The sequence below is a fragment of the Oncorhynchus masou genome, chromosome 6 (assembly GCF_036934945.1).
Source record: "Oncorhynchus masou masou isolate Uvic2021 chromosome 6, UVic_Omas_1.1, whole genome shotgun sequence".
In the NCBI taxonomy this organism is placed as follows: domain Eukaryota; kingdom Metazoa; phylum Chordata; class Actinopteri; order Salmoniformes; family Salmonidae; genus Oncorhynchus; species Oncorhynchus masou.
This window is the reverse complement of record NC_088217.1, coordinates 32514274-32541532: the sequence shown is the minus strand read 5'-3', so window position 1 is coordinate 32541532 and position 27259 is coordinate 32514274. Positions and strand designations below refer to the sequence as shown.

The 27259-nt window shown below is 43.2% G+C and overlaps 1 non-coding gene and 1 pseudogene across 1 annotated transcript; one reads left to right on the top strand and one right to left on the bottom strand.

The window, feature by feature from the left end:
* LOC135541560 (transmembrane and coiled-coil domains protein 2-like) overlaps window positions 1-27259 on the top strand; it is a 44379-nt pseudogene that overhangs the window by 14306 nt on the left and 2814 nt on the right.
* trnaf-gaa (transfer RNA phenylalanine (anticodon GAA)) lies at window positions 20225-20297 on the bottom strand. Its single transcript has one exon. It is a non-coding gene; the product is annotated as a tRNA-Phe (tRNA).

The following is a 27259-nucleotide window of genomic DNA, read 5'->3' as shown; positions in this document are numbered from 1 at the left end:
TATGGTCACTAGTGTAACCATGTGGTGAGGCCTCATTTAACACAGTAAATTCATCAGGCTTAAGCCATGTTTCAGTCAGGCCAATCACATCAAGATTATGATCAGTGATTAGTTCATTGACTATAACTGCCTTGGAAGTGAGGGATCTAACATTAAGTAGCCCTATTTTGAGATGTGAGGTATCACGATCTCTTTCAATAATGGCAGGAATGGAGGAGGTCTTTATTTTAGTGAGATTGTTAAGGTGTACACCGCCATGTTTAGTTTTGCCCAACCTAGGTCGAGGCACAGACACGGTCTCAATGGGGATAGCTGAGCTGACTATACTGACTGTGCTAGTGGCAGACTCCACTAAGCTGGCAGGCTGGCTAACAGCTTGCTGCCTGGCCTGCACCCTATTTCATTGTGGAGCTAGGGGAGCTAGAGCCCTGTCTATGTTCGTAGATAAGATGAGAGAACCCCTCCAGCTAAGATGGAGTCCGTCACTCCTCAACAGGCCAGGCTTGGTCCTGTTTGTGAGTGAGTCCCAGAAAGAGGACCAATTATCTACAAATTCTATATTTTGGGAGGGGCAGAAAACAGTTTTCAACCAGAGATTGAGTTGTAAGACATCACTCCCACTAACTGGGAGGGGGACAGAGACAATTGCTCGATGCCGACACATCTCTCTAGCTGATTTACATGCTGAAGCTATGTTGCGCTTGTTGACCTCTGACTGTTTCATCCTAACATCGTTGGTGCCGACGTGGATAACAATATCCCTCTAGACTCGGCAGTTTTAGCTTTAGCCAGCACCATCTTCAGATTAGCCTTAACGTCGGTATCCCTGCCCCCTGGTAAACAGTGTATGATCGCTGGATGATTCGTTGTAAGTCTAATACTGCAGGTAATGGAGTCGCCAATGACTAGGGTTTTCAATTTGTCAGAGCTAATGGTGGGAGGCTTCGGCGTCTCAAACCCCGTAACGGGAGGAGTAGAGACCAGAGAAGGCTCGGCCTCTGACTCTGACTCGCTGCTTAATGGGGAGAACTGGTTGAAAGTTTGTCGGCTGAATGAGCGACACCGATTGAACATTCCTACAGCATTTCCCTCCAGAAGCCATGAGAAAGTTGTCCGGCTGCGGGGACCGTGCAAGGAGATTTATACTAACGTTACTATCTGTACTTATTGGTAGCACAGACGCTGTTTCATCCTTTCCTACACTTAAATTACCCTTGCCTAACCATTGCGTCTGAAACTGGGCTTGCAGCACAGCTATCCTCGCCGTAAGGTGATCGTTCTCCTGTATATTATGAGTACAGCAACTGCAATTAGAAGGCATCATGTTAATGTTACTACTTAGCTTCGGCTGTTGGAGGTCCTGACGAACCATGTCCGGAGTGAAAAAGTTGAATGAAAAAAAGTTGAGTGAGGGAAAAACTAAAAATAGAAACGGTAATTAAAAATTAAGGTAGCAAAGTAAGGTTAGCAACAAAACGCACAGCAGCACGTAAACACGTCTGCAAGTTCTCCCCCTATTCTCTCAACTAATAATAGTCTGGACAGCATAAATGAGTCATGGCAGTGAGATTTCTCTAATCCTCTCTTCTTTCCCCTATGCTGCTCATCTAGTTCCCTCTCAGTTCCCGCTCCCTCTATCACCCTCCACCTACAGCCTATGTACAGTTGTGGTGGCACCACTAGGAAAGTGTGTGTTTGTGTGTGTCTATGTCTGTTTACAGGACGAAGGTAAAGATAGGAGTGACAGCCAAGTCTAAGTAAGGTCTCCTGACACAGTATCGAATAGAGATGAAGATGGATCAACAAGCCGTGGGCTGGGTCACTGAAAACCTCAGATCTGATGTAACTGGCTGGACACATGACTCTCTCCCCTTCTCCTCCCTCTTTCCCTCATTCTCGTGCTCTCTAATGGCCATGCTTGGAGCTCCTGAGGCTCTGGTTGCTAGATTCCCTTAATCCTCTCTTGCATAAAATGGAAGCGATACTCAAGTGAGACATCTCACGTTCTGTCATCATCCCCGATATTCGTTAACACACGTCGATGAACACATCACACTCAGGAATTGATACATTAACTACACACAAACAATGAAATAAACAGCTGTAGGTAAACATGCGCACATTGGATGGGTGTGGGTGTAGAGTGAGTGTGTGCAGTATGTGTTTCTGTGTCTGTGTGTGTAGTGTGTGTATCAGAGTGTTTGTGTGATGGACATTAGTCTCCCTCTCTGGGCTGGTGTGTCAGCGGATCAGGTGGGTGACCCGGGACCCTGTGGAGTCTTGGGCAGGGCCCCAAATGACACCTTATTCCCTATGTAGTGCACTACTTTTGATCAGGGCCCAAAGGCCTCTGGTCAGCCCTGGTCAAAATGAGAGCACTATAAAGGGAATAGCGTGACATTTAGGACACAACCTTATCACGGTGAGGAGCACAGTACTATGGTTCCCTCTTCCCATTTATAGTAATAGTAGATAGTGGCCTGACTGGCCCAGCCTATCATAAGAGCCAGGGTAAAGATATCTGTTTGAGCTATATTGAGCAAAAATATAAACGGAACATGTTGGTCCCATGTTTCATGAGCTGAAATAGAAGATCACAGAAATGTTCCATATGCACAAAAAGCTTATTTCTCTCAAACTGTGAGCACAAATTTGTTTTCATCCCTATTAGTGAACATTTCTCCTTTACCATTATGATCCATCCACCTGACAGGTGTAGCATATCAAGAAGCTGATTAAGCAGCATGATTCAACAGGTGCACCTTGTGCCGGAAACAATAAAACACCACTCTAAAATGTGCAATTTTGTCACACAACACAATGTCACTGATGTCTCAAGTTTTGAAGGAGCGTGCAATTGGAATGTTGCCTGCAGGAATGTCCAGCAGAGCTGTTGCCAGAGGGTTTAATGTACATTTCTCTACCCTAAGCCACCTCCAACGTCGTTTTAGCGAATTTGGCAGTATGTCTAACCGGCCTCACAACCTCAGACCACATGTAACCACGCCAGCCCAGGACCTCCACATCTGGATTCTTAACCTGCGGGATGGTCTGAGATGAGCCACCCGGACAGCAGATGGAACTGTGGGTGTCTGCACAACCGAAAAAGGGTCTTTACATGACTGAAGTTTGGCATCATAACCGACTTCACTGGGAAAATGCTCACCTTCAATGGCCACTGGCATGCTAGAGAAGTGTGCTCTTCACTGTTTCAACTCTACTGGGGAGATGGCAGACAGCATGTATTCCGTCATGTGGGTCAGCTGTTTGCTGATGTCAACGTTGTGAAAAGAGTGCCCCATGGTGGCGGTGGGGTTATGGTATGGGCAGGCATAAGCTACGGACAACAAACATAATTGCATTTTAAGGATGGCAATTTGAATGTACAGAGATACCGTGGCGAGATTGCCATTCACCTGCTGCCATCACCTCATTTTTCAGCATGATAATGCATGGCTTGTGTCGCAAGGGTCTGTACACAATTCCTGGAAGCTGAAAATGTTCTTCCATGGCCTGCATACTCACCAGACATGTCACCCATTGAGCATGTTTAGAATGCTCTGGATCGACGGCAGGGTGTTCCAGTTCCAGCCAATATCCAGCAACTTCCCACAGCCATTGAAGGGGAATGGAACAACATTCCACAGGCCGCAATCAACAGCCTGATCAACTCTATGTGAAGGAGATGTGTCATGCTGCATGAGGCAAATGGTGATCACACCAAATACTGACTGGTTTTCTGATCAACTCCTCTACTTTTTTAGATCCATTCCTCCATACCATGCATGGTTATTATGGATAGGGCCAGGAGGTGTTCCTGACCAGCGAGCTCTAGCTATATACTAGCCTACACCTCACATAGACTAGCCGATACCTCCTATAGACTAGCCGATACCTCCCATAGCTAACCTAAACTCTTAGAAAAAATGTCCCAAATGGATTCTTCAGCTGTCCACATAGGATAACCCCTTTTGGTTACAGGTAGAACCCTCCGTGGAAGGTTATTCTCCTATGGTGACAGCCAAAGAACCCTTTAATGTTCTAGATAGCACCTTTTTTTCTGAGCGTATGTGAGGGATGCCATGGAATGGTATAAGCGATTGTGTGTGCTCTTCTACATGCAGTTACAGATACAGCCCTACCATTAGTTGATACAGTAGCAGCCAATCCAATGGAAAAAACAGTTACTTTCCACATAGCATAGTTAAAACTATATTTATCCCAGGTCTGAAACACAGACTAGCAATAACTGATAGCAGAAAACTTAGAGGGTCGGCCCAAACTTAACATGAGGCACAGAGAGGGGGGTCTGAATCCCTCCGTCCTCTCTCAGGGTGACACTGTCTGTCTACGCCACAGCTGAGTGTGTCAGAGCTCTCCCTATCCCCTTCCTTTCCCTATCCAACACACCATTCAATGGCATGGGTCATTGGTATCAAGATACTGCCTTATGGTCACTCTATACCTACTGGTGAATCTAGACCCACAGCAGAGTCAATGTCCATTAGTGTCATATATATATACAGTGGGGCAAAAAAGTATTTAGTCATACACCAATTGTGCAAGTTCTCCTACTTAAAGAGATGAGAAAGGCCTGTAATTTCCATCATAGGTACACTTCAACTATGACAGACATAATGAGAAAAAAAATCCAGAAAATCACATTGTAGGATTTTTAATAAATTTATTTGCAAATTATGGTGGAAAATAAGTATTTGGTCACCTACAAACAAGCAAGATCTCTGGCTCTCACAGACTTGTAACTTCTTCTTTAAGAGGCTCCTCTGTCCTCCACTCGTTACCTGTATTAATGGCACCTGTTTGAACTTGTTATCAGTATAAAAGACACCTGTCCACAACCTCAAACAGTCACACTCCAAAGTCCACTATGGCCAAGACCAAAGAGCTGTCAAAGGACACCAGAAACAAAATTGTAGACCTGCACCAGGCTGGGAAGACTGAATCTGCAAAAGGTAAGCAGCTTGGTTTGAAGAAATCAACTGTGGGAGCAATTATTAGGAAATGGAAGACATACAAGACCACTGATAATCTCCCTCGATCTGGTGCTCCACGCAAGATCTCCCCTGTGGGGTCAAAATGATCACAAGAACCACACGGGGGAACCTAGTGAATGACCTGCAGAGAGCTGTGACCAAAGTAACAAAGCCTACCATCAGTAACACACTACGCCGCCAGGGACTCAAATCCTGCAGTGCCAGATGTGTCCCCCTGCTTAAGCCAGTACATGTCCAGGCCCTTCTGAAGTTTGCTAGAGAGCATTTGGATGATCCAGAAGAAGATTGGGAGAATGTCATATGGTCAGATGAAACCAAAATATAACTTTTTGGTAAAAACTCAACTCATCGTGTTTGAAGGACAAAGAATGCTGAGTTGCATCCAAAGAACACCATACCTACTGTGAAGCATGGGAGTGGAAACATCATGCTTTGTGGCTGTTTTTCTGCAAAGGGACCAGGACGACTGATCCGTGTAAAGGAAAGAATGAATGGGGCCATGTATCATGCGATTTTGAGTGAAAACCTCCTTCCATCAGCAAGGGCATTGAAGATAAAAATGGCTGGGTCTTTCAGCATGACAATGATCCCAAACACACCGCCCGGGCAATGAAGGAGTGGCTTCGTAAGAAACATTTCAAGGTCCTGGAGTGGCCTAGCCAGTCTCCAGATCTCAACCCCATAGAAAATCTATGGAGGGAGTTGAAAGTCCGTGTTGCCCAGCAACAGCCCCAAAACATCACTGCTCTAGAGGAGAACTGTATGGAGGAATGGGCCAAAATACCAGCAACAGTGTGTGAAAACCTTGTGAAGACTTACAGAAAACGTTTGACCTCTGTCATTGCCAACAAAGGGTATATAACAAAGTATTGAGATAAACTTTTGTTATTGACCAAATACTTATTTTCCACCATAATTTTCAAATAAATTCATTAAAAATCCTACAATGTGATTTTCTGGATTTTTTTTTTCTCATTTTCTCTGTCATAGTTGAAGTGTACCTATGATGAAAATTACAGGCCTCTCTCATCTTTAAGTGGGAGAACTTGCACAATTGGTGGCTGACTAAATACTTTTTTGCCCCACTGTATATGAGTATTATTAGCTACAGTTGAACTTCAAATGTGAACTTTTTCTAAAATCCATCTACAGAGGAAAGTCTAAAGTTTTATCCAAAACTATCTAGTGTGTTGAGTTGGCTAATTTGGGCAAGACAGCAGCACAAGCTTTGGCCTTTGTATGGGAAATGCGGTGGTTAAATTGTAACAGAAATTAGTTTACAAATATTACATTAGACAGCTTGCTACATTTGATACAGACAATGTTATGATTCACATACCACTTTTTATGCCGAACATCTCCCATGTGTGTGTCAGGGGGAGTAACCAATTTATACATCAGTGGCGGTTTTTCATAAGCATGGCCTTGTTTCTATTACAGCATATTGGATATTCCATTCATCCAGTTCAATGTAACAGCGATACGTTTAGGCCACTACATGATAGTCGGATTTTCCATATACCCGTAATGAGGTTGCTACAACCTAGCCTATGAATTACATTTTCCAATGTAGGTGCACACAGTTCGAGAGACACATTTGAGGTGACAGACAGTGACACATGGACAGACTGTGACATTCAATACTGCCTTGCACACTCTTGCCTGCATCTAGCTGATATAGGTTGTAAAATGAGTTGCAAACAAAAGTTTCTATTGGACAAATTCAAGTATGTTTGTCCCTGTTTTGTTCCGTTTGCTTCCGTTAAGAAATGTTTTTCAACAGAATCAGGGGAATGAATACTCCCCTGATCACGCGTAAACACAGTTCACTTTCATAGCAGCCACGTTGTATTCCTTCTCACATCTATGCACTCTCCTCTTTTCACCTCTTCCCTACGCTTGTGGACTTCAGTGCACAACACGTCAGCTGTATGTGACCAGGTGAAAAAACCTTTCCAAGTGAAACCACTACACCCAGCCTACATCATTATCACCATATTAGCTAAAGTAACATAGCTAAAATAACTAATGCATTAGTAAACCTGCTACAATCATGCAGTAACGTTAGTGTACAGTCAGTAAACAGTTACACCGACAGGGCCCGGTGGCAATAAATGAATAAAACCAAAAGCTTACCTTGACTTGGAAGACTTCCAGTGTTCTGTTGGATAGTCATAGCCAGCTTGCTAACCTAGCATCCCTCTGTTTGAACAGTGTATTTCAGTAGGCTAAACTAGATAGCTGCATTTGCTAGTTAAATCAGTGAAGCTGAAAGTAAAACAAAAATGACACTCCCTCTCTATTTCTCTCTTGCTTTTCCTTCATTTTGAAAGAAATTGATTTGTTCAAAATTGTAAACTAGTCAACTACTCACTATATTTCATGCACTGCAGTGCTAGAAAGCTGTAGATTATGCTTTCAGTACTAGATTAATTATCTGATCCTTTGATTGGGTGTACAACATGTCAGTTCATGCTGGTAGGTTGGAGGACATCCTCCGGAATTTGTCATAATTACTGTGTAGGTCTATGGAAGGGAGTGAGAACCATGAGCCTCAGGTTTTGTATTGAAGTCAATGTACCCCGAGGAAGACGGAAGCTAGCTGTCCTCCGGTTATACCATGGTGCTACCCTACAGAGTGCTGTTGAGGCTACTGTTGGCCTTCTTTGCAAAATAGTGTGTTTTAATCAGTTATTTGGTGACATGTGATTATATTTATTATAGTGTTATGTAAAAAGGATAACTTTTTAAATGTAAACAAAAAAAATCTAATGAAATTTACTGGGGAGCATGATTCTCCCCTACCTCCTCTGAGGATCCTGCACTGTTATATATGCATATATGGGAGTAACCAATGGCCTTCCCAGTCGAAACAGTTTGCGCATATGTTAAGACATTTTTTTGACATTTTTGTTTGTTATGGTGTTCGTGCACAAAAAATGTTTTCTTTAGGCAGGTCGAAGTTCGGTAGCAGAAGCCTATGCCCCTTCGTTGGTGATTGGTCAAAAGTACAACTCCTAGTAGGACTGGAAACTATGGGTGGGATTCTTCAATTAAATGTTTGTTGTCATTCAATGAGAGCCGATTCGTTTTCATGTACATTTTTCCACTTGAGAAAAACTGCTCCAAAAATACTAGTTAGTTGTGAAATTGCACGACTAAGACACACTTGGCAAATCAGTTGTGTTATTTTTTTTACCTTTATTTAATCAGGAAAGTCAGTTAAGAACAAATTCTTATTTTCAATGACGGCCTGGGAATAGTGGGTTAACTGCCTGTTCAGGGGCAGAACGACAGATTTTGTACCTTGTCAGCTTGGGGGTTTGAACTCTCAACCTTCCGGTTACTAGTCCAACGCTCTAACCACTAGGCTACACTGCCGCCCCGACAAGGCAGGGGTGGTATGCAGAAGATAGGCCTATTTGGTAAAAGCCCAAGTCCAAATTATGGCAAGAACAGCTGAAATAAGCAAAGAGAAACGACAGTCCGTTACTTTAAGACAAGAAGGTCAGACAATACGGAAATTTTCAAGAACTTCGAAAGTTTCTTCAAGTCAGTTGCAAAAACCATCAGGCGCTATGATAAAACTGGCTCTCATGAGGACTGCCACAGGAAAGGAAGACCCAGAGTTACCTCTGCTGCAGAGTATAAGTTTATTAGTGTTACCAGCCTCAGAAATCGAGAATGTAACAATGGATCCTGATAATTAGGACAGCAGCACTGGTAATTAGTGCCTTTAGCAGAGGACTCATCTGTCCAAGGGCTATCATCGTGGTCCAATGCCACCAGCACGACACACATGGATCCACAAACCACCCACACAGCACACAGTCTCACACGCCCTCTCTCCCTCTCCCTTTCTTTTTCCCTGTTCATATTTCTGTTTCTCCTTCCCTGTCTCCTGTGTGTTCCTGGCAGAAAGAGCTGCTGTCTCTGTGTAAACACAGCCCTGAGCCACTGAGTACACAGCATTAGGCCTACATAAACACCCCATGGGACCAGGACAATGAGCAGGTCTCACCAGTTCTGGTTGCCTAGCTCACCTCAACTGCTATTTACCAAACCTCTCATCTGTAGCCAATAGACGCACTATCACACACGCACTAAATGCCACCTCACAAAGTCACTGTGACACATTCATACACTCTAATCCTTCCGGCCTTCTCAAAAATGGCACCTCATCCTTGTGTCTGTGAGGTGTGGTGTGGTTGACGGTGGGATAGTTGTTTAAAGATGGTCTAGCTGCCGTATTCTCTATATTCTCTACCTCACTTACTGTCTGGCCTTGGCATACCAGTTATTATCTGTCATCAGAGGACTTACTGGAGTGGTCACTATGGTCATATGTCCTCCTCACAGACCTTTAGGGGGGGGGGGGGGGGGTAATAAGAGTTAGGGTTTCTGCTGATGTACACACACACACACACACACGTATGAATGAACATACTTCACACACTACCCTCTCCACGCCCTGTTCTGTGTCGTCTTCATTTCCCAGCCGACCAAGACACAGCTGCAGGAGGAATGATATAAACCAGAGATCACAGCAACACTAACAACAGACCACATCCAGGAATAGCCTCTTGTGCCTGTGCACACTGAAGATTCCTTCTGGCCATGTTAGAAAAACATCACAAGAGCCAATGGACAGACATACCACATTCTTGGCCCTACCCTTAGTATTGGAAGTCCCTCGGAAGGAAAATTACAACCACCAAGTCATGCCACATAGCATCTCATATTGCACCTCCCTACATCAACAGTGCAAAGCCCTTATAACATTAAAGGAAGGGTGATAAAGCAATCAGTGTCAGATTTATGTTAGAAAAAAAGGCCAATCAAAATAACCCTGCTTGGGTAGCTAAAACAGATGTGTGATAGGGGTTTTGGCATTTTCCTAAATATCTCTAAAACCATATAAATTGCCACATCAAAATATTATCAAATCAGACTATGCTGTGGTGATGGTGGGTCATTTAGGAATCATTTGAACCTTTCAATATGTATACCCTCTCCCCTGTTTTGGAACAAAACAATGATAAGAGCGACTTTCTCTGAACATTGCACTAACTTCCAGCCATTGCAATGAGCAGGTCCTCCTATAGCTCCTCCCAGCAGCCTCCTCTGGTCCATGTTTCAAATATGTGCCAGACAGGTTTGGGCACTTCAATGCTGATTTAATGCAGAATACAAAACTGTATGGAAAACAGGATTGAAATGAGTTGCACATCACTGATACGCCACTGATGATGAGCGGATGGATTACAAAATGAAACAATGCACCTCTGTTGCCCGCTGTGAGTGTGTGGGAGTGTGTGTGGGTCAGATATGTTTCTCACAGAGCAGATACATTACACAATGGGATCATTTTTCTCAGTTGAAGAGAAATAAGACATAACTCGCATTCTGTTCTTTCTGCTGGTGGAAGGTTGTCTTGCTGCAGGGTGTGGAGGGAGAAAGATGGATCTCCATGGCACTGTCTAAAGGTACAGATTAACACACTGATTAACTGAAGAAAGGTTGACTCCAAGTTCAATGCACTGACTGATACACAGCACAAAACAGAATATGCCGTCACTCTACGTTGGGCTAGTAACCGAAAGGTTTCTGGTTCGAATCCCAAAAATCTGTCAATGTGCCCTTGAGTGAGAAACTTAACTTTAATAACTCCTGCATGTTGCTATGGATAAAGTGTCTGTTAAAATGTAAGTGAAATGATGATGATGGAGATGATCTCAGATTTACATGTAGTGGTGAACTGAATTAACACTCCTTGTGCCACAGGCTTGCCCAGAGACACTGAATTAATGAAACCAACAAGCAACAATTCTCTACTTCTCTTTAAGATCATACTGTTTCAGTGCTAAAGCTAAATTCACTATTGAATACACATTTGGTCTACAGATGTAGGATCTTAATTTGATCACCCATTTTTTGCTGAAAATGTTCCTGGACAGCAGGAAATGCTAACTTGTTGTGTATTCAAGGTTTAAATAGGCTTCAAAAGTAAATAATTTACACTTTAAAATGTCAGACTTGATTTGCCCTAACGAAAACCCCATTTTTCCCCAAATAATTATAATAATTGACATTTCCTGTTGCTGCAGGAGTATTTTCCTGCTGTAGTAAACTGTCTCAAATTAAGATGTTACATCTGTATGTTGCATTACAAAGTCAATTTCCAATGAGCGTGAAGTCTCAAAGATGTCAGCGTTGGAATATTTGGCTTGGTACCATCTTACCCTCCAACCCCCCCCCCCCCTTTCTTTATCTCTCTCCCTCAACCCACCCCTGCCAAAACAACATAGAGAGAACTTCCAGGAATCTATTATTTTGGTCGCTCTGTAAAAGAACATGTTGTACATCTGGCGTGTGATTGGCTAGGGACAGTTCAACTTTCACAGAGTTCACAGTCAGTGCACATACCTGTGTTTGGGTGAGGGGAATTTCTGTTGTGGCTAGAAAACTTAACCCAATCATTGCTTGATGTAAACTAAGTTAATTGTTTACTAACTAGCTCTGCAGCATGTTGACATAAACCTCCATTAGATTTTGTTGTTGTGTATGTTTGTGTATTATTTGTTTTGTTATAGTACCAGAAAATGTCACCTCTGTAGTTCCTGGAAGCAAAGTCAGTCTGTTGTGGTGTGGGTGTCTCGACCTGGTTCTGAGCAGCAGTCCTGGTGTCACCAGGGAGCCTTTGTGTGTTTGTCATCAGGGAGTCAGTGAACAAACTGTTTATAGGCTGCTGAGTGCTCTTGCTGCCAGCTCAGGGAAAAAAAACATTTGTGGTGTGTGTGCATGTTAGCATGCACTTTTGCATGTCTGTGCATGTGAGTGGGTGTGTGCGCATATGTGGGTGTGTTTTTATATGTGGGCTGTTATATGAGAGTATTACCCCCTGGGCACGCCACGTAATTTCAACATGGACAATTGGGTAAAAATTTGGTTGAGACATTGAGCAATGAGATTACAACCTATATTCACCCACTTAAAATGACAGCCAAAAGTTTGTAGAATTCCCAACATGTTATCACTATGCTTTCAACCATCTAAAAACTTCACAACATTTCATTGGAAAAACATTGCTTGATTTTTGGTTTAGTCCTCACCTAAATGTGTTATCATGGCTAAATGTGCTTATTTATACAACTTTATTATTATTATTTTTTTTTTATTGAATATCCAAAACATGCAATATACTTGAAGTGAAGCCGCTTAACAACTCCATACCAGTCATCATACCAGTCAGATTCCCATTCAGAGCGACACACAGAAGCATCCAGGGTCAATGCCCTGCTCAAGGGCACGTTGACAGATCTACCACCAGGCTAAAAATGTGAACCCGAACCCTCCAATATCCCCCCCACAGTTCCCCAATAGCTGTCTCTCAACCATTTGAGAACCCTCCCACAGCCCCCCCCCCAAGAAGAAAAATGAAAATAAAAAATACAATTAATTCCATTCCCCACCCCCCAAGAACCTCCCTAATGCACCAACAACCAAGAGAATGAACTAAAGAGAAAAAAGAGAAAGACAGAAGAAAACAGCAAACAATGCTAAAAAATATATTAAAAAATAATTCAAAAAAAATGTATAGAATGCATTTATAAATAAAAACAAAGGACTGTTATATATGCACAATTAAAATCATAACAGCAATGCCAGCTGTATATGTTTGTGTCCATGTCTGGCACTATTACATGTATGTGTGTGTTTTTGTATGCGTTTACTTGAATGAGAGTGTGTGTATATGCATGTGTACAAACACCTGCACGGCATCAGCCTCAGGCAAACCGGCATTAGTTGTAAAAACACTGCCCCTCAGTGTCATTCAAACATACATTTTCTAATGTTTTATGTAGCCTTTGACCATCATTTATGTAGCCTTTGACCATCATTCTATCTACCGCACAACAACTCCACTCACACTTGTCTCCAATTCCACATGATGTGATGTTTAACACACAATTTTAATCTAATCGAATAGTTTCCACAGATTGCGAGTTGAAGATAAATACTTTACTAAGAGTACTAGTATATTAGTAATTGACTGACCCGGTCTCTCCAGATCTCCTAACAGTACTATTTCTAGGGTCAATTTTAGATCATTGCTATGCATTTTCAGACATTGCTAAACCTGAGTCCAGAAACAGGCTACCTGAGGGCAATACCAAAATAAATGGTATATTGATTCTGTATCCTCACAACAAAATCTGCAGAGCTTCGCAGATTTTTTTATGCCCCAAATATTCAACATTTTGTTGGTGGTAAGAATTCTATATAAAATCTTAGCTGAAAAGCACGAAGTCTTGAATCTTGCGTTGTTTTATATATCAACTCAGACACCCTGTACCATGGAATCGGTACATCAAAAATCTCTTCCCAACTATTTTGCAATCTGTATGGCACAGTTGTCAACATCCTGGTCCTCAAATGAAACTGGTATACTTTCCTATTTTTATTTCATAGCCAGTTTTAATCCTTTATATTGGGCAGACAGACCAGTTTCCTACCTCCTTCCATTGCCACCTGCCTCCTCCATTTTTGGGGTAATGCTGTAATTAATTGGTTATACTCTTGGATTGAGCAGACCTTCCCGTACATTTCTGATGACTCCATGAAGGACATAACTCTGCCATTCCAATATCATTTAAGAACAAAACACCCTTTTTCAAACATGTTTACCTCTTCATGGTTGCATGAAAGGTTAAGGTAATAACCTGTCTGATCAGGATGAACAATACCTGGTAAAACTCTTGTAATTCTGAGTGCTATGCATTTCGCTAGTACATTTGCGTCACAGCATTGAAGTGTAAGGGGCCTTTTCTTTATATAGACTGGGACTTTATCTTTGCCATCTGGGTCTTGTTTTAAAAATTGAGAAATCAGACCTCCCAGCTGAGTACCTGACTGACTACCAATTCTATAGGAGTAGGTAAAATAATCTAACAATGAAGCTTTTAGAATGTAAAAAAAGGCTTGATATACAGTTGAAGTCGGAAGTTTACATACACTTAGGTTGGAGTCATTAAAACTCATTTTTCAACCACTCATTCATAACCTATTATAATACAGTAGACATCTACTTTGTGCATGACACAATACAGTTTTCCAACAATTGTTTACAGACAGATTATTTCACTGTATCACAATTCCAGTGGGTCAGAAGTGTACATACACTAAGTTGACTCTGCCTTTAACTTCTTTGGGGTAGGGGGCAGTATTTTCACGTCCGGATGAAAAGCGTGCCCAGAGTAAACTGCCGGCTACTCAGGCCCAGATCCTAGGATATGCATATTATTAGTAGATTTGGATAGAAAACAAGTTTGTAAATCTGAAGTTTCTAAAACGGTTTGAATGATGTCTGTGAATATAACAGAACTCATATGGCAGGCAAAAACCTGAGAAAATAATCAGGAAATCTGAGGTTTGTAGGTTTTCAACTCTTATCCTTGCTTATCCAAGATATGGTGGAAATGGGGTCATGTTGCACTTCCTAAGGCTTCCACTAGATGTCAACAGTCTTTAGAACCTTGTTTCAGAAGTCTGCCAGCAGCCACGAGCTCAGTTTCGCACGTTCACGTGAAAGTTACCTCGCGTTCCATTGCTTTTCTACAGACAAAGGAATTCTCCGGTTAGAACATTATTGAAGCTTTATGTTAAAAACATCCTAAAGATTGATTCTATACACCGTTTGACATATTTCTACGGACTGTAACAGAACTTTTTGGACTTTTCGTCCGTACTTTCCGCTGGACTTGCGCGCCCCGTGAGTTTAGATTGTGTACTGAACGTGCGTACAACAAGGAGGAATTTTGACATAAATGATGGACATTATTGAACACAACAAACATTTATTGTGGAACTGGGATTCCTGGTAGTGCATTCTGATGAAGATCATCAAAGGTAAGTGAATATTTATAATGCTTTTCTGACTTCTGTTAACTCCAACATGGCGGATATCTCTTTGGGTTGATTTGTCGTCTGAGCGCCGTACTCAGATTATTGCATGGTTTGCTTTTTCCGTAAAGTTATTTTGAAATCTGACACAGGGGTTGCATTAAGGAGAAGTGGATCTAAAATTCCATGTATAACACTTGTATTTTCATCAACATTTAGTATTTCTGTAAATTGATGTGGCTCTCTTGCAAAATCACCGGATGTTTTGGATCTACTGAACATAAAGCGCCAATGTAAACTCATATTTTTGGATATAAATATGAACTTTACCGAACAAAACATAGGGGTACCTGTATTGTGTAACATGAAGTCCTATGAGTGTCATCTAATGAAGATCATCAACGGTTAGTGATTAATTTTCTCTCTATTTCTGCTTTTTGTGACTCCTCTATTTGGCTGGAAAAATGGCTGTGTTTTTCTGTGACTTGGCTCTGACCTAAAATAATCGTTGGGTTTGCTTTCGTCATAAAGCCTTTTTGAAATCGGACACTGTGGCTCGATTTGCAACAAGTGTATCTTTAAAATGGTCTAAAATACATGTATGTTTGAGGAATTTTAATTATGAGATTTCTGTTGTTTTGAATTTGGCGCCCTGCAGTTTCACTGGCTGTTGACGAGGTGAGACGTTACCGTCCCACATACCCTAGAGAGGTTAAACAGCTTGGAAAATTCCAGAAAATTAGGTCATGGCTTTAGAAGCTTCTGATAGGCTAATTGACATCATTTGAGTCAATTGGAGGTGTACCTGTGGATGTATTTCAAGGCCTACCTTCAAACTCCGTGCCTCTTTGCTTGACATCATGGGAAAATTAAAGGAAATCAGCCAAGACCTCAGAAATGGTAGACCTCCACAAGTCCTGTTCCTTCTTGGGAACAATTTCCAAACATCTGAAGGTACCACATTCGTCTCTACAAGCAATAGTACGCAAGTATAAACACTATTGGACAACGCAGCCGTCATAAATGTCCGGAAGGAGAAGCGTTCTGTCTCCTAGAGATGAACGTACTTTGGTGCGAAAAGTGCAAATCAATCCCAGAACAACAACAAAGGACCTTGTGAAGATGCTGGAGGAAACAGGTACAAAGGTATCTATATCCACAGTAAAATGAGTCCTATATCGACATAACCTGAAATAACCTGAAGACACTGCTCCAAAACTGCCATAAAAAAGCCAGACTACGGTTTGCAACTGCACATGGGGACAAAGAAATATTTGACCCAAGTTAAACAATTTAAGGCAATGCTACCAAATACTCATTCAGTTAAACTTCTGATCCACTGGGAATGTGATGAAAGAAATAAAAGCTGAAATAAATCATTCTCGCTACTATTATTCTGACATTTCACATTCATAAAATAAAGTGGTGATCTTAACTGACCTAAGACAGGGAATCTTCCCAACTGTCCCGTTATCTGGTTTTATACCATGGAATTGTTGATGACTATTTGCAAATCCAGTGTATTTTACACATAGATTCCACGTTACAATACCTTGGCAAATTGCATTGAAAACGTTAATTCAACCAGTTTGTGCCCTGTGGGTAGGCTCTAGTTTGAAAGTAAAGAGGTGGAATGTCTAGAGTACGGGTTAGGAGACACATCACAGAGGTTTTGTGTGCATGGCTGTGTGTGCCTATCTCTTCCTCTCTCTCCTGTCTAGGAACCATTTGACCTCCAGAAACCACTCCAACAGCGAAACATTAGTTGCCTCAAACCCTTTTAGGCGACAGCCATCCTGTTTCCTCTCCTACTCAAGTACAAGGGTGATTTACAGCACGTGGCATGTTTAGCCTTGCTAGTAGAATAGGGTCTACGCAAGTTCATTCTACCAGATCTATGATAGAGGAAGTGTATTAAGATATAGAGGGGGTTTATGAGGAAGTGAGCCTATTTGGGGCTTCTGCTGAAGGAAATGAGAGGTTCATCCGGTCCCCTACCCGCTTCGCTGGCTCAGCCACTCAGACCATTGTGTGACATTTAAATCTACTAGACTAGACATCTCTAGACATCTCTAGACTGACATTTAACAAATGGCTCTGTGGGCATACAAATACAGGGAGATTCTGAGAGTACATGATTCAACAGAAGACAGTATCTCTGACCAATCATCCACAGAGCAATATTAAGTGTATACAGTAAGGGCAGGTCAGGCCAGCTGTGTGTGAGCTATTATCCTTGCTTACCAGGCTTATTATAAGACCCACAGGACAGACTAGAAAAGCCATTTCTACTGTTAGTGCTGAGTGACTGTGGATAAGTGTAAATGTACGCACTGCTTCAGTGACACCAAATTTACATCTGTGCTTAATGAGGCCTCATCTACCCCTTCTATCTCAGCCATTTCACATTCAAAGCATCATAGCATTAGTGTATCCCCTCCCCTGCCCACAGCAGGCTGCTGGCATTACTAGTTGTTCTGATGATGGTGGTAGGAGTTAACTTCTTGGCGCACCCATCCCGTTAGCGGGATCATTTTCGTCAACATCCTTTGAATCGCAGAGCGCCATATTCAAATTAAATTACTAAAAATATTAAATTTTCATGAAATCACAAGTGCAATATAGCAAAACACAGCTTAGCTTGTTAAAAATCCACCTGGTATGTCAGATTTCAAAAAAGATTTACAGCGAAAGCAAATCAAGCGTTTGTGATTATTTATTATTATATCCAAAAACCTCCATTTGGTTGGCACGTTTTGTTCAGAAATCCACAGGCTCGTGCAGGTCATGACGGGCAGACGAAAATTCCAAATAGTATCCATAAAGTTCGTAGAAACATGTCAAACGTTTTTTATAATCAATTCTCAGCTTGTTTTTACAATAAGTAATCGATAATATTTCAACCGGACGGTAGCTTTTTCAATAGGAGAGAGAGAGAAAATGTCTGCTCCAAGCTGTTGCGCATGCAAAACTCAGGGGACACACAGCCATCCACTGACGTGATGTGATCGTTCTCGCTAATTTTTCAGAATAAAAGGCTGAAACTATGTCTAAAGACTGTTCACACCATTTGAAAGCCACAGGGAAAGGAATCTGGTTGATATCCCTTTAAATGGAGGGAAGGCATACAATGGAACAGGGAGCTTTCAAAATAAGAGTCAGTTCCTGGTTGGATTTTCCTCAGGTTTTCGCCTGCAATATCAGTTTTGTTATACTCACAGACCATTGTTTGACCGTTTTAGAAACTTTAGAGTGTTTTCTATGCTAATCTGACAATTTATGCATATTCTAGCTTCTTTTGGGTACGTTTTTCATCCAAACATCAAAATACTGCCCCCTACACTCAACAGGTTAATCACTGGAGTTGTACAGTCGAGCTACTGTAAACACCACCTCTATAGGAGGAGTTATTGGCCAAACAAATATTACATAAAGTGCTTTGGGAATCAAAACAACTGTAGATAAAGGACCCCCCAGCTGAGTTATCATGCTACTGTACCTCTCCTAGAACTGAATGCTAACAGGTCTTCACATCATCAACAGGGCCCATCAACTTGCAACCGGAAGGTTGCAAGTTCAAATCCCCGAGCTGACAAGGTACAAAATCTGTCGTTCTGCCCCTGAATGGGCAGTTAACCCACTGTTCCTAGGCCGTCATTGAAAATAAGAATTTGTTCTTAACTGACTTGCCTAGTAAAATAGAGGTAAAAAAATAAAATAAAAATAGTACAGTATAATACATAGGGCATGTACACTAACAATCAATTCCAGAGAAAGTATGTGCGTGAGAAACAGAAGACCAGTACTTTATCCTTCCAGCACAAACAAACCCTACCCAAATCAAATTGTATTAGTCACATACACATGGTTATGTGTAAGTGCCCAAACCCTACCCTGCAATAAAGATTAAATGGACAGATATGACTGGTCAGTATTTGTGTTTGTGCCTTGGGAAATCACTCAATAACCAGGAGGGATGCAGGATCTGGTCTTAAATGCCCAGTGCAGTCAACATTATGTTTTACCTGTGTTTTATTTCATATTGTTGTTTCTATGTCAAACAGTTTTATTATATTTCAGTATCTGTGATGTATACAAAGTGTAATATTGGGATGAAATATAACAATGTAATATATCTGACATGGTACAGGTGTCTTATTTTTTTAAAGCCCATAACCATGTGTGTTAGATGTATACTTTTGTTTAAAAGTAGATTTGTTTAAGACTACCAATAAATCACTCTGTGTGACCCTGATTTAGCCCACTGCAGTAAAAGGTTCAAACATGTGATCAGTGTTATTTCCTGATATTGGTTGCATGCTCTATGAGAAACCGCCAACCTACAATTGTAAATTATTCATAAGTTAACCTGTTGTAAGTAGACGTAATATGAGTGTCTTTAAACATGTGCAAAATATAAAGTCAGTTTGCTGTATTTGATGGGCTGCATATGGTACACTCATATGGTACACTCATATGGTACACTCATATGGTACACTCATATGGTACACTCATATGGTACACTGATATGGTACACTCATATGGTACACTCATATGGTACACTCATATGGTACACGCATATGGTACACTCATATGGTACACTGATATGGTACACTCAGAGTTGAATCTCAGGGGAGAGGTCTGTGGAAGATATTGCAACTGGGCTGGGTTGTCCATTCATAACCTATTATAATTATTTTTTTTGTCACTGGAATGTTCCTGCCCATGTTACAATGGTGCTTCAAATGGCCATGCAAATAAAACCCATATTAAACTGTCATCATCTGGGTTTAGTAATAAGAACCCAAGAGAAAAGGGGTCAAGCTACTTTACTTTGTTCTGTTTGTCCAAGCTGCTGTAATCTGTTTAACTCCAACCTCCTTGGATCTATTTTGTCATAATAAAACAATATTTTACTGTATTTGTGAGTACCGTCCACTCTGTTGTATTGTAAAGCATGAACATTAGACAGCTGAACCCTCCTGTGAGTAAGGAGATGGAATAGTCTGGTATTACACAGGCCACAGTCAAAGAGCAGCCTGAGTGGAAACTGAGAGTACAGTAAATTAATAGGTCAACATCGCCCCCTGCTGAAATTCTGTAACATCATTATTGAGGCTGCTTTATTGACAGTAGCCTACAGAAATTACAAGCGTATTTTTGCTGGATTCAATACATGATATAACGGCAACGTTATTACATAATGGATTCAGGTACTAGGGTTGATCGAAAGTCCCACTGTCGCCGTTTCCGAGTAATAAGGAAATTTAAGAAAGCAAGGCAAAAAAATGGAAACTCCCACCAGCTGCCGAAACCCGGGATCGAACCAGGGACATTTAGATCTTCAGTCTAACGCTCTCCCAACTGAGCTATTTCGGCGCTGAGAGTTTGTAGTCCATTTTACATATTTGACTATACAATATGTTTAACAAAGAATGCCGTAGAATAGCCATTGGGTGTTGCTCAAACTCCAACAAAAACATGGTTGTTCAGGGCAAGGAATGACACTAGTATATAATACAACTACTATCGGCTTGGCAACGGTGAATCTAGGACATTTCTGCCGTGCGCTAACAAGACGCTACCAAGTTTTGCCATTCCCAGCCAACCAGAGACGGCACCGGTAGCAAGCAACGAACACCAAGAAGTGTCCAATGACAGCAGAGCAGTGGAATTGGCCAATGGAGATAGAGCGAAGGCGGGACCTATAAGAGGAGTGTCTTTTAGGTAATTCGTCACTCATCTCTCTCACCCAAAGTATTTTTTAGCACACTCAAATGATGTCAATTAGCCTATCAGAAGCTTCTAAAGTCATGACATAATTTTCTGGAATTTTTCAAGCTGATTAAAGGCACAGTCAACTTAGTGTATGTAAATTTCTGACCCACTGGAATTGTGATACAGTGAATTTTAAGTGCAATAATCTGTCTGTAAACAATAATTGTTGGAAAAATTACTTGTCATGCACAAAGTAGATGTCCTAACCAACTTGCCAAAACTATAGTTTGTTAACAAGAATTTTGTGGAGTGGTTGAACAAGATTTAATAACTCCAACCTAAGTGTATGTTAACTTCCGACTTCAACTGTATGAGATGAGTAATGCAAGATATATAAACATTATCAAAGTGACTAATGTTCCATTACCTAAGGTGGCCAGTGATTTCTAGTCTATGCCTATAGGAAGCAGCCTCTAATCTGCTCGTGATGGCTTTTTAACAGTCTGATGGCCTTGAGATAGAAGCTGTTTTTCAGTCTCTCGGTACCAGCTTCGATGCACCTGTACTGACCTCACCTTCTGGATGATAGAGGGTTTAAAACAATGAGTGGTTACAGGCGCACAATGTGTTTATTGTAGATAGTCTTATTAATGTAATAGTTTGTTTAAAACCTTTTCATGCTTTGCAAGAAAAGTGATTTCTCTAATAATCCTGTTTACATGGATACATCAGAAATCAGACTACCTGATGACGCTGATAAATGCACAAAATTGGCAATCAAAATGATGGTTCTACCATTTTTGGGAAGCATATTTGATTCTGAGTTCGGACATATAAGGTTTGTATGTGAAAACTACTATCCCCCCTACTCCTAAATCTATATTAAAATCCCCCCTATCACTAATTTCCTATTTGTGACACACAGGGGCGCCAGACAGTCCACCATCTCCCTCCTGTCTGCCACCACCTGTGGCCCATACACCACCACTGATCTAAATGTACAATCCCTTATTGTGACATCCACCCCTATAACACTCCCCTGCATCACCACAAAAGAACCCTCCACTTTTACCTCCCTGTGCCCACACAAAATCCCTACCCCCGATGAGTGCACCCCCCCAATACCCCAAACCGACTCCCCCTTGTCCCACTCCCTCTTAAACCTACTAACATCCCCTCCATCCCTCAGGTGAACCTCCTGTAAAAAACAAAAATCAAACCCCACACCCTCCAAATAACTAAAAACCGCCCTCCTCTTAACAAAATCCCTTAAACCCCTTACATTTAAACTAACAAAAGTTAAATTAGACCCCATGTAAGAATAAAATAAAAACATGTCATACACTCAAATACTAAACCCAGACAGAAAAAAAATAAAAACAGGAGACTCAACCGATGCTCCCCTGCTCCATATCTACCGGTGATAACACCATCCGTACTCCCGACGTCCCCCCCTCTTCCTCCATCTTGCCAACCCAGGATGCAGGAATAGTGTTTGGCTCCGGGGTGCCCTGCACCCTGGGTCTACTCCCACACTCCTCCCCCTCCAAGCGCTGAAGCTGGTTTGGAAAAAAAATAGGGGAGGCTGAGTCCCCAAACAAAAAACTCCCCACCTCCTCCTGTACCCAGTCCTGGGTCTTGTTAGGTGTGTCCCCACCCAACAGAAGTTGAGGGCCTGGGGAAACCAGCAGCAACCCAGAGGTTTCTCCCACCCCCATCGCTCTCTTGGCCATCCCCTCTCTCTCACTGTCGGCCAATCTCACCCTCCTCTTCACTCTCTTCTTTGGTGATGGCGGCAGTGGAGAGATACCACCGTCCCCCACGCCAGCTCCTCCACCATACCCCTCATCTCTTCCACCAGGGCACTTTCTCCCCACTCCACTTGCTCTTCCACCGTCTCCTTCTCCACCACCCCTCCCTCGCTTTCTTCTCTCTCATGCTCCTCCACTCGCTTGCCTTCTTCCACCGCTTTTCCTGGTTCTCCTACTCCCGTGCCTTCCGTTTCCTTCTCTCTTCCATCCGCCTCTTCTTGCTCCTCCTCCTTCCTTGCGACCTTCCCCTCTGGGCCTGTACTCTGGTCATGAGGCATGCTTCCTTCCCCTCCTCTTCTTCCCCCATCCCCCGCTCCTGCTCCCCCCCCAGCCACAGACGCGTATGACACCCCGGGCACCCCCGCCACAGGTGTGCTAACGAGCCACACCCGTGACACGCCTTAGGCTCGTCACAATCCTTCGCCTCGTGCTCCCCAGATCCACAAAATCTGCATTTTCTTGCGCTGCACGAGGCGAAGATGTGGCCATAGGCCATACAGCGCCTGCAAAAAGGAGGCTGACATGCATAAAACAACGTCTCCCTGTCAGCCCCCAGGGAGAACATAGCAGGAAGATGGAGGTGGCCACCATGTCCCTTTGGGTCCTCCCTGAGGAGGGCCTGGAAACCTCTCCTCCCATTCCAAAACCCAAGGGAGTCTTTGAGGTGCCTTGCTGAGGAGACGTTATCCATGTATCTCCCCAGAAAGGCCCTCACCTCTTCGTCCTTAACGTATGGGTTGTAAATGTTGACAGTTACAACACGAAAGTTGTTCCTCGCCAGGCTTGTTATTTCATAGTGGCACATCGGCCTCTCACCTCCCACTGCTCTTGCCCTTCGCAGGATATCATCGTGTTTCTCCTCTGTATTTAGTGCCACGTCGTATGCTCCCTCCAACGAGTTGCCTTGGAAGCAAAACACGTCCTTCACCGTCAGCTTTAGAATCCCCATCAAGATTGTCCTTCCAAAAGTTTCCCGTCCTAAAGGCCCCAACTCCTTTTCCTTCCAAGCAAACCGAATCGTGTTGGCCAGCCCAATCCCAGGGACCGACCGTGTTGATGGATTTTGTACCATCTCCGCAAGGAGAATGGCGCACCCGACTCACGTTCTATTCTCTTCCAAAACAAGGAAAAAAGAAAATCCAAAGTGACCGAGAATCTGAAGCTATAATTTTTTTTTTTTTTTATAAAAAATAATTTATTATCTTCAAAACCATTCATTCTTTACAACTCATAATTTTCATACATACTCAAAAGATGGTATTTTAATTAAACTAATTTAACTAAACATAAACCCCAAACAAAACCTCAGGGGAGCATCTTCCCTCCCAGTCACCCTACCAAATACCTTTCCCTATCTCCCCGTCCCTAATCTATCCCCTTACAAATCTAAATGACACCCAGCCCTAAACCCCCCTTCCATCTCTCCTGAGCAGCATGCTGCCCCCACTTCCTGTCCTCCCTCTTCATCCTCCCCCTCAAATCTCCTTCCACCCTCCTCACTATCCCTTCCACCCCCCAATCTCTCCCTGTCTTCACCATGTTCTGCCTGGCTTCCCACAGCCCCCGTTTAAAGAGACTCATGAGAAACCAGAGCAGAAACCTGTCCCTATCCGTCCCTCTCGCTCTCCCTACACCTCTCTCTAACCTGGCCCACGTCAATACAAAATCCCCCCTTACCAAACCTAACAACACCTGTGCCCTAGCCCATACTACTCCGGCAAAGGCACAGTCCCAAAAGACATGGAGCACAGTCTCCTCCCTGCCACAAGAGGATCTTGGACAGGTGGGGGATTGTACCAAACTATACCGGTACAAGATGGAACGTACCGGCACGCACTTATGGAGGCTCAACCAATTCAGGTCATTGAGCCTGTTGTCCAGACCCCGCGCCTGCACCCCCTCCCAGACCACTTCCGAGATGCCCACTACAGGTGCCGGACTCCCTGCCTTTCTGACCTCCTCGTACAGGTACCTGTGATCTAAACCTACTCGGGCAACTTCAACCTCAGGGTGCGCACGCAGCCACTTGGCCGCATGACCAAAGTGCCACGGCAGCTGTTCCGCCCGAGGACCCGTATTAGACCACACCATTACGCTTCTCGCCTGATACGAGAAGAACACCCGCAGGAGGTAACCGGACGGGTGTATCACTGGATGAGCAAGCTCCGTTAACAAGAAAGAAACAAACATTGTGTCCAGCTTGAGGGAGAAATGTGGTACCCCTCTACCTCCCACCCCGATGGGACAGATCATGCGTGCCCCTTGTCCCACTCCCTCTTAAACCTACTAACATCCCCTCCATCCCTCAGGTGAACCTCCTGTAAAAAACAAAAATCAAACCCCACACCCTCCAAATAACTAAAAACCGCCCTCCTCTTAACAAAATCCCTTAAACCCCTTACATTTAAACTAACAAAAGTAAAATTAGAACCCATGAAAAAATAAAAACATGTCATACACTCAAATTTTAAACCCAGACAGAAAAAAAAACAGGAGACTCACCCGATGCTCCCCTGCTCCATATCTACCGGTGAGAACACCATCCGTATTCCCGACATCCCCCCCTCTTCCTCCATCTCACCAACCCAGGATGCAGGAATAGTGTTTGGCTCCGGGGTGCCCTGCACCCTTGGTCTACCCCCACAATCCTCCCCCTCCCCAGTGCTGCAGCTGGATTGGAAAAAAATCGGGGAGGCTGAGTCCCCAAACAAACTCCCCACCTCCTCCTGTACCCAGTCCTGAGTCTTGTTAAGTGTGTCCCCATCCAACAGAAGTTGAGGGCCTGGGGAAAACAGCAGCAACCCAGAAGTTTCTCCCACCCCCATCACTCTCTTGGCCATCCCCTCCCTCTCACTGTCGGCCAATCGCACCCTCCTCTTCATTCTCTTCTTTGGTGATGGCGGTAGTGGAGAGATACCACCCTCCCCCCCGCCAGCTCCTCCACCATACCCCTCATCTCTTCCACCAGGGCACTTTCCCCCCACTCCACTTGCTCTTCCACCGTCTCCTTCTCCAACACTCCTCCCTCGCTTTCTTCTCTCTCATGCTCCTCCACTCGGTTGCCTTCTTCCGCCACTTTTCCTGTTTCTCCTACTCCCGTGCCTTCCGTTTCCTTCTCTCTTCCATCCGCCGCTTCTTGCTCCTCCTCCTTCCTTGCGGCCTTCCCCTCTGGACCTGTACTCTGGTCATGAGGCGTGCTTCCTTTCCCTCCTCTTCTTCCCCCATCCCCCGCTCCTGCTCCCCCCCCAGCCGCAGACTCATATGACCTCTGACGAGTCGGGCACCCTCGCCACAGGTGTGCTGACGAGCCACACCCGTGGCACGCCTTAGGCTTGTCACAATCCCTCGCCTCGTGATCCTCAGATCCACAAAATCTGCATTTTCTCATGCTGCACGAGGCGAAAATGTGTCCATAGGCCATACAGCGCCTGCAAAATGGGGGCTGACGTGCATAAAACAACGTCCCCCTGTCAGCCCCTAGGGAGAACATAGCAGGAGGATGGAGGTAGCCACCATGTCCCTTTGGGTCCTCCCTGAGGAGGGCCTGGAAGCCTCTCCTCCCATTCCAAAACCCAAGGGAGTCTTTGAGGTGCCTAGCTGAGGAGACGTTATCCATGTATCTCCCCAGAAAGGGCCTCACCTCTTTGTCTTTAACATATGGGTTGTAAATGTTGACAGTTACAACCCTAAAGTTGTTCTTCGCCAGGCTTGTTATTTCGTAGTGGCTCATCGGCCTCTCACCTCCCACTGCTCTTGCCCTTCTCAGGATATCATCGTGTTTCTCCTCTGTATTTAGTGCCACGTCGTATGCTCCCTCCAACGAGTTGCCTTGGAAACAAAACTCGTCCTTCACCGTCATCTTTAGAATCCCCATCAATATTATCCTTCCAAAAGTTTCCCATCCTAAAGGCTCCAACTCCTTTTCCTTCCAAGCAAAACGAATCGCGTTGGCCAGCCCAATCCCAGGGACCGATCGTGTTGATGGATTTTGCACCATCTCCGCAAGGAGAATGGCGCACCCGACTCACGTTCTATTCTCTTCCAAAACAAGGAAAAAAGAAAATCCAAAGTGACCAAGAATCTGAAGCTATAAATATAGTGCTGACACAGGCAACTAACACATAGACAGTAACCCACGAAATACCCAAAGTAGATGGCTGCCTAAATATGGTTCCCAATCAGAGACAACGATAAACAGCTGCCTCTAATTGAGAACCAATGTAGGCAACTATAGACATACATAAACACCTAGATGGTAAACAACCCCATAAACCTACAAAACCCCTAGACAGTACAAACACACATACATCACCCATGTCACACCCTAACCTAACCAAAATAAGAAATAAAACAAAGAATACTAAGGTCAGGGCGGGACACGTATGCTTACTTCGATTTTGACCTTGAGCTGTTTACATGAATATTGCATAATCAGTTTAATATCAAATAATTCGAATGCATGTGAACATACTCAATGTTGTACAGAGCTATGTATTTAAAGAGTTGGGCCAATGCAGTTTCTGCATTATGCTGTATTTACTTAACACTTCAACATTCTATGACAGCCATGCTACTGTAGCTCTCCATTAACATTACATGGGGATTATTTAAAATATACGGTAAAACTGACTGTCTATGAGCATTGTGATGCATTTACATAACACTGCAACATTTTATGGTAGCCATGTCACGTCCCTATTAACATTAAATGGGGATTGTTTCAACAATGCTATGTAAATTTGAAAAAGAAATGTTACGTAACTGAACGTCTATACGTTCAAAAAGTTGTCCAAACTCTCTATGGCTTTGATG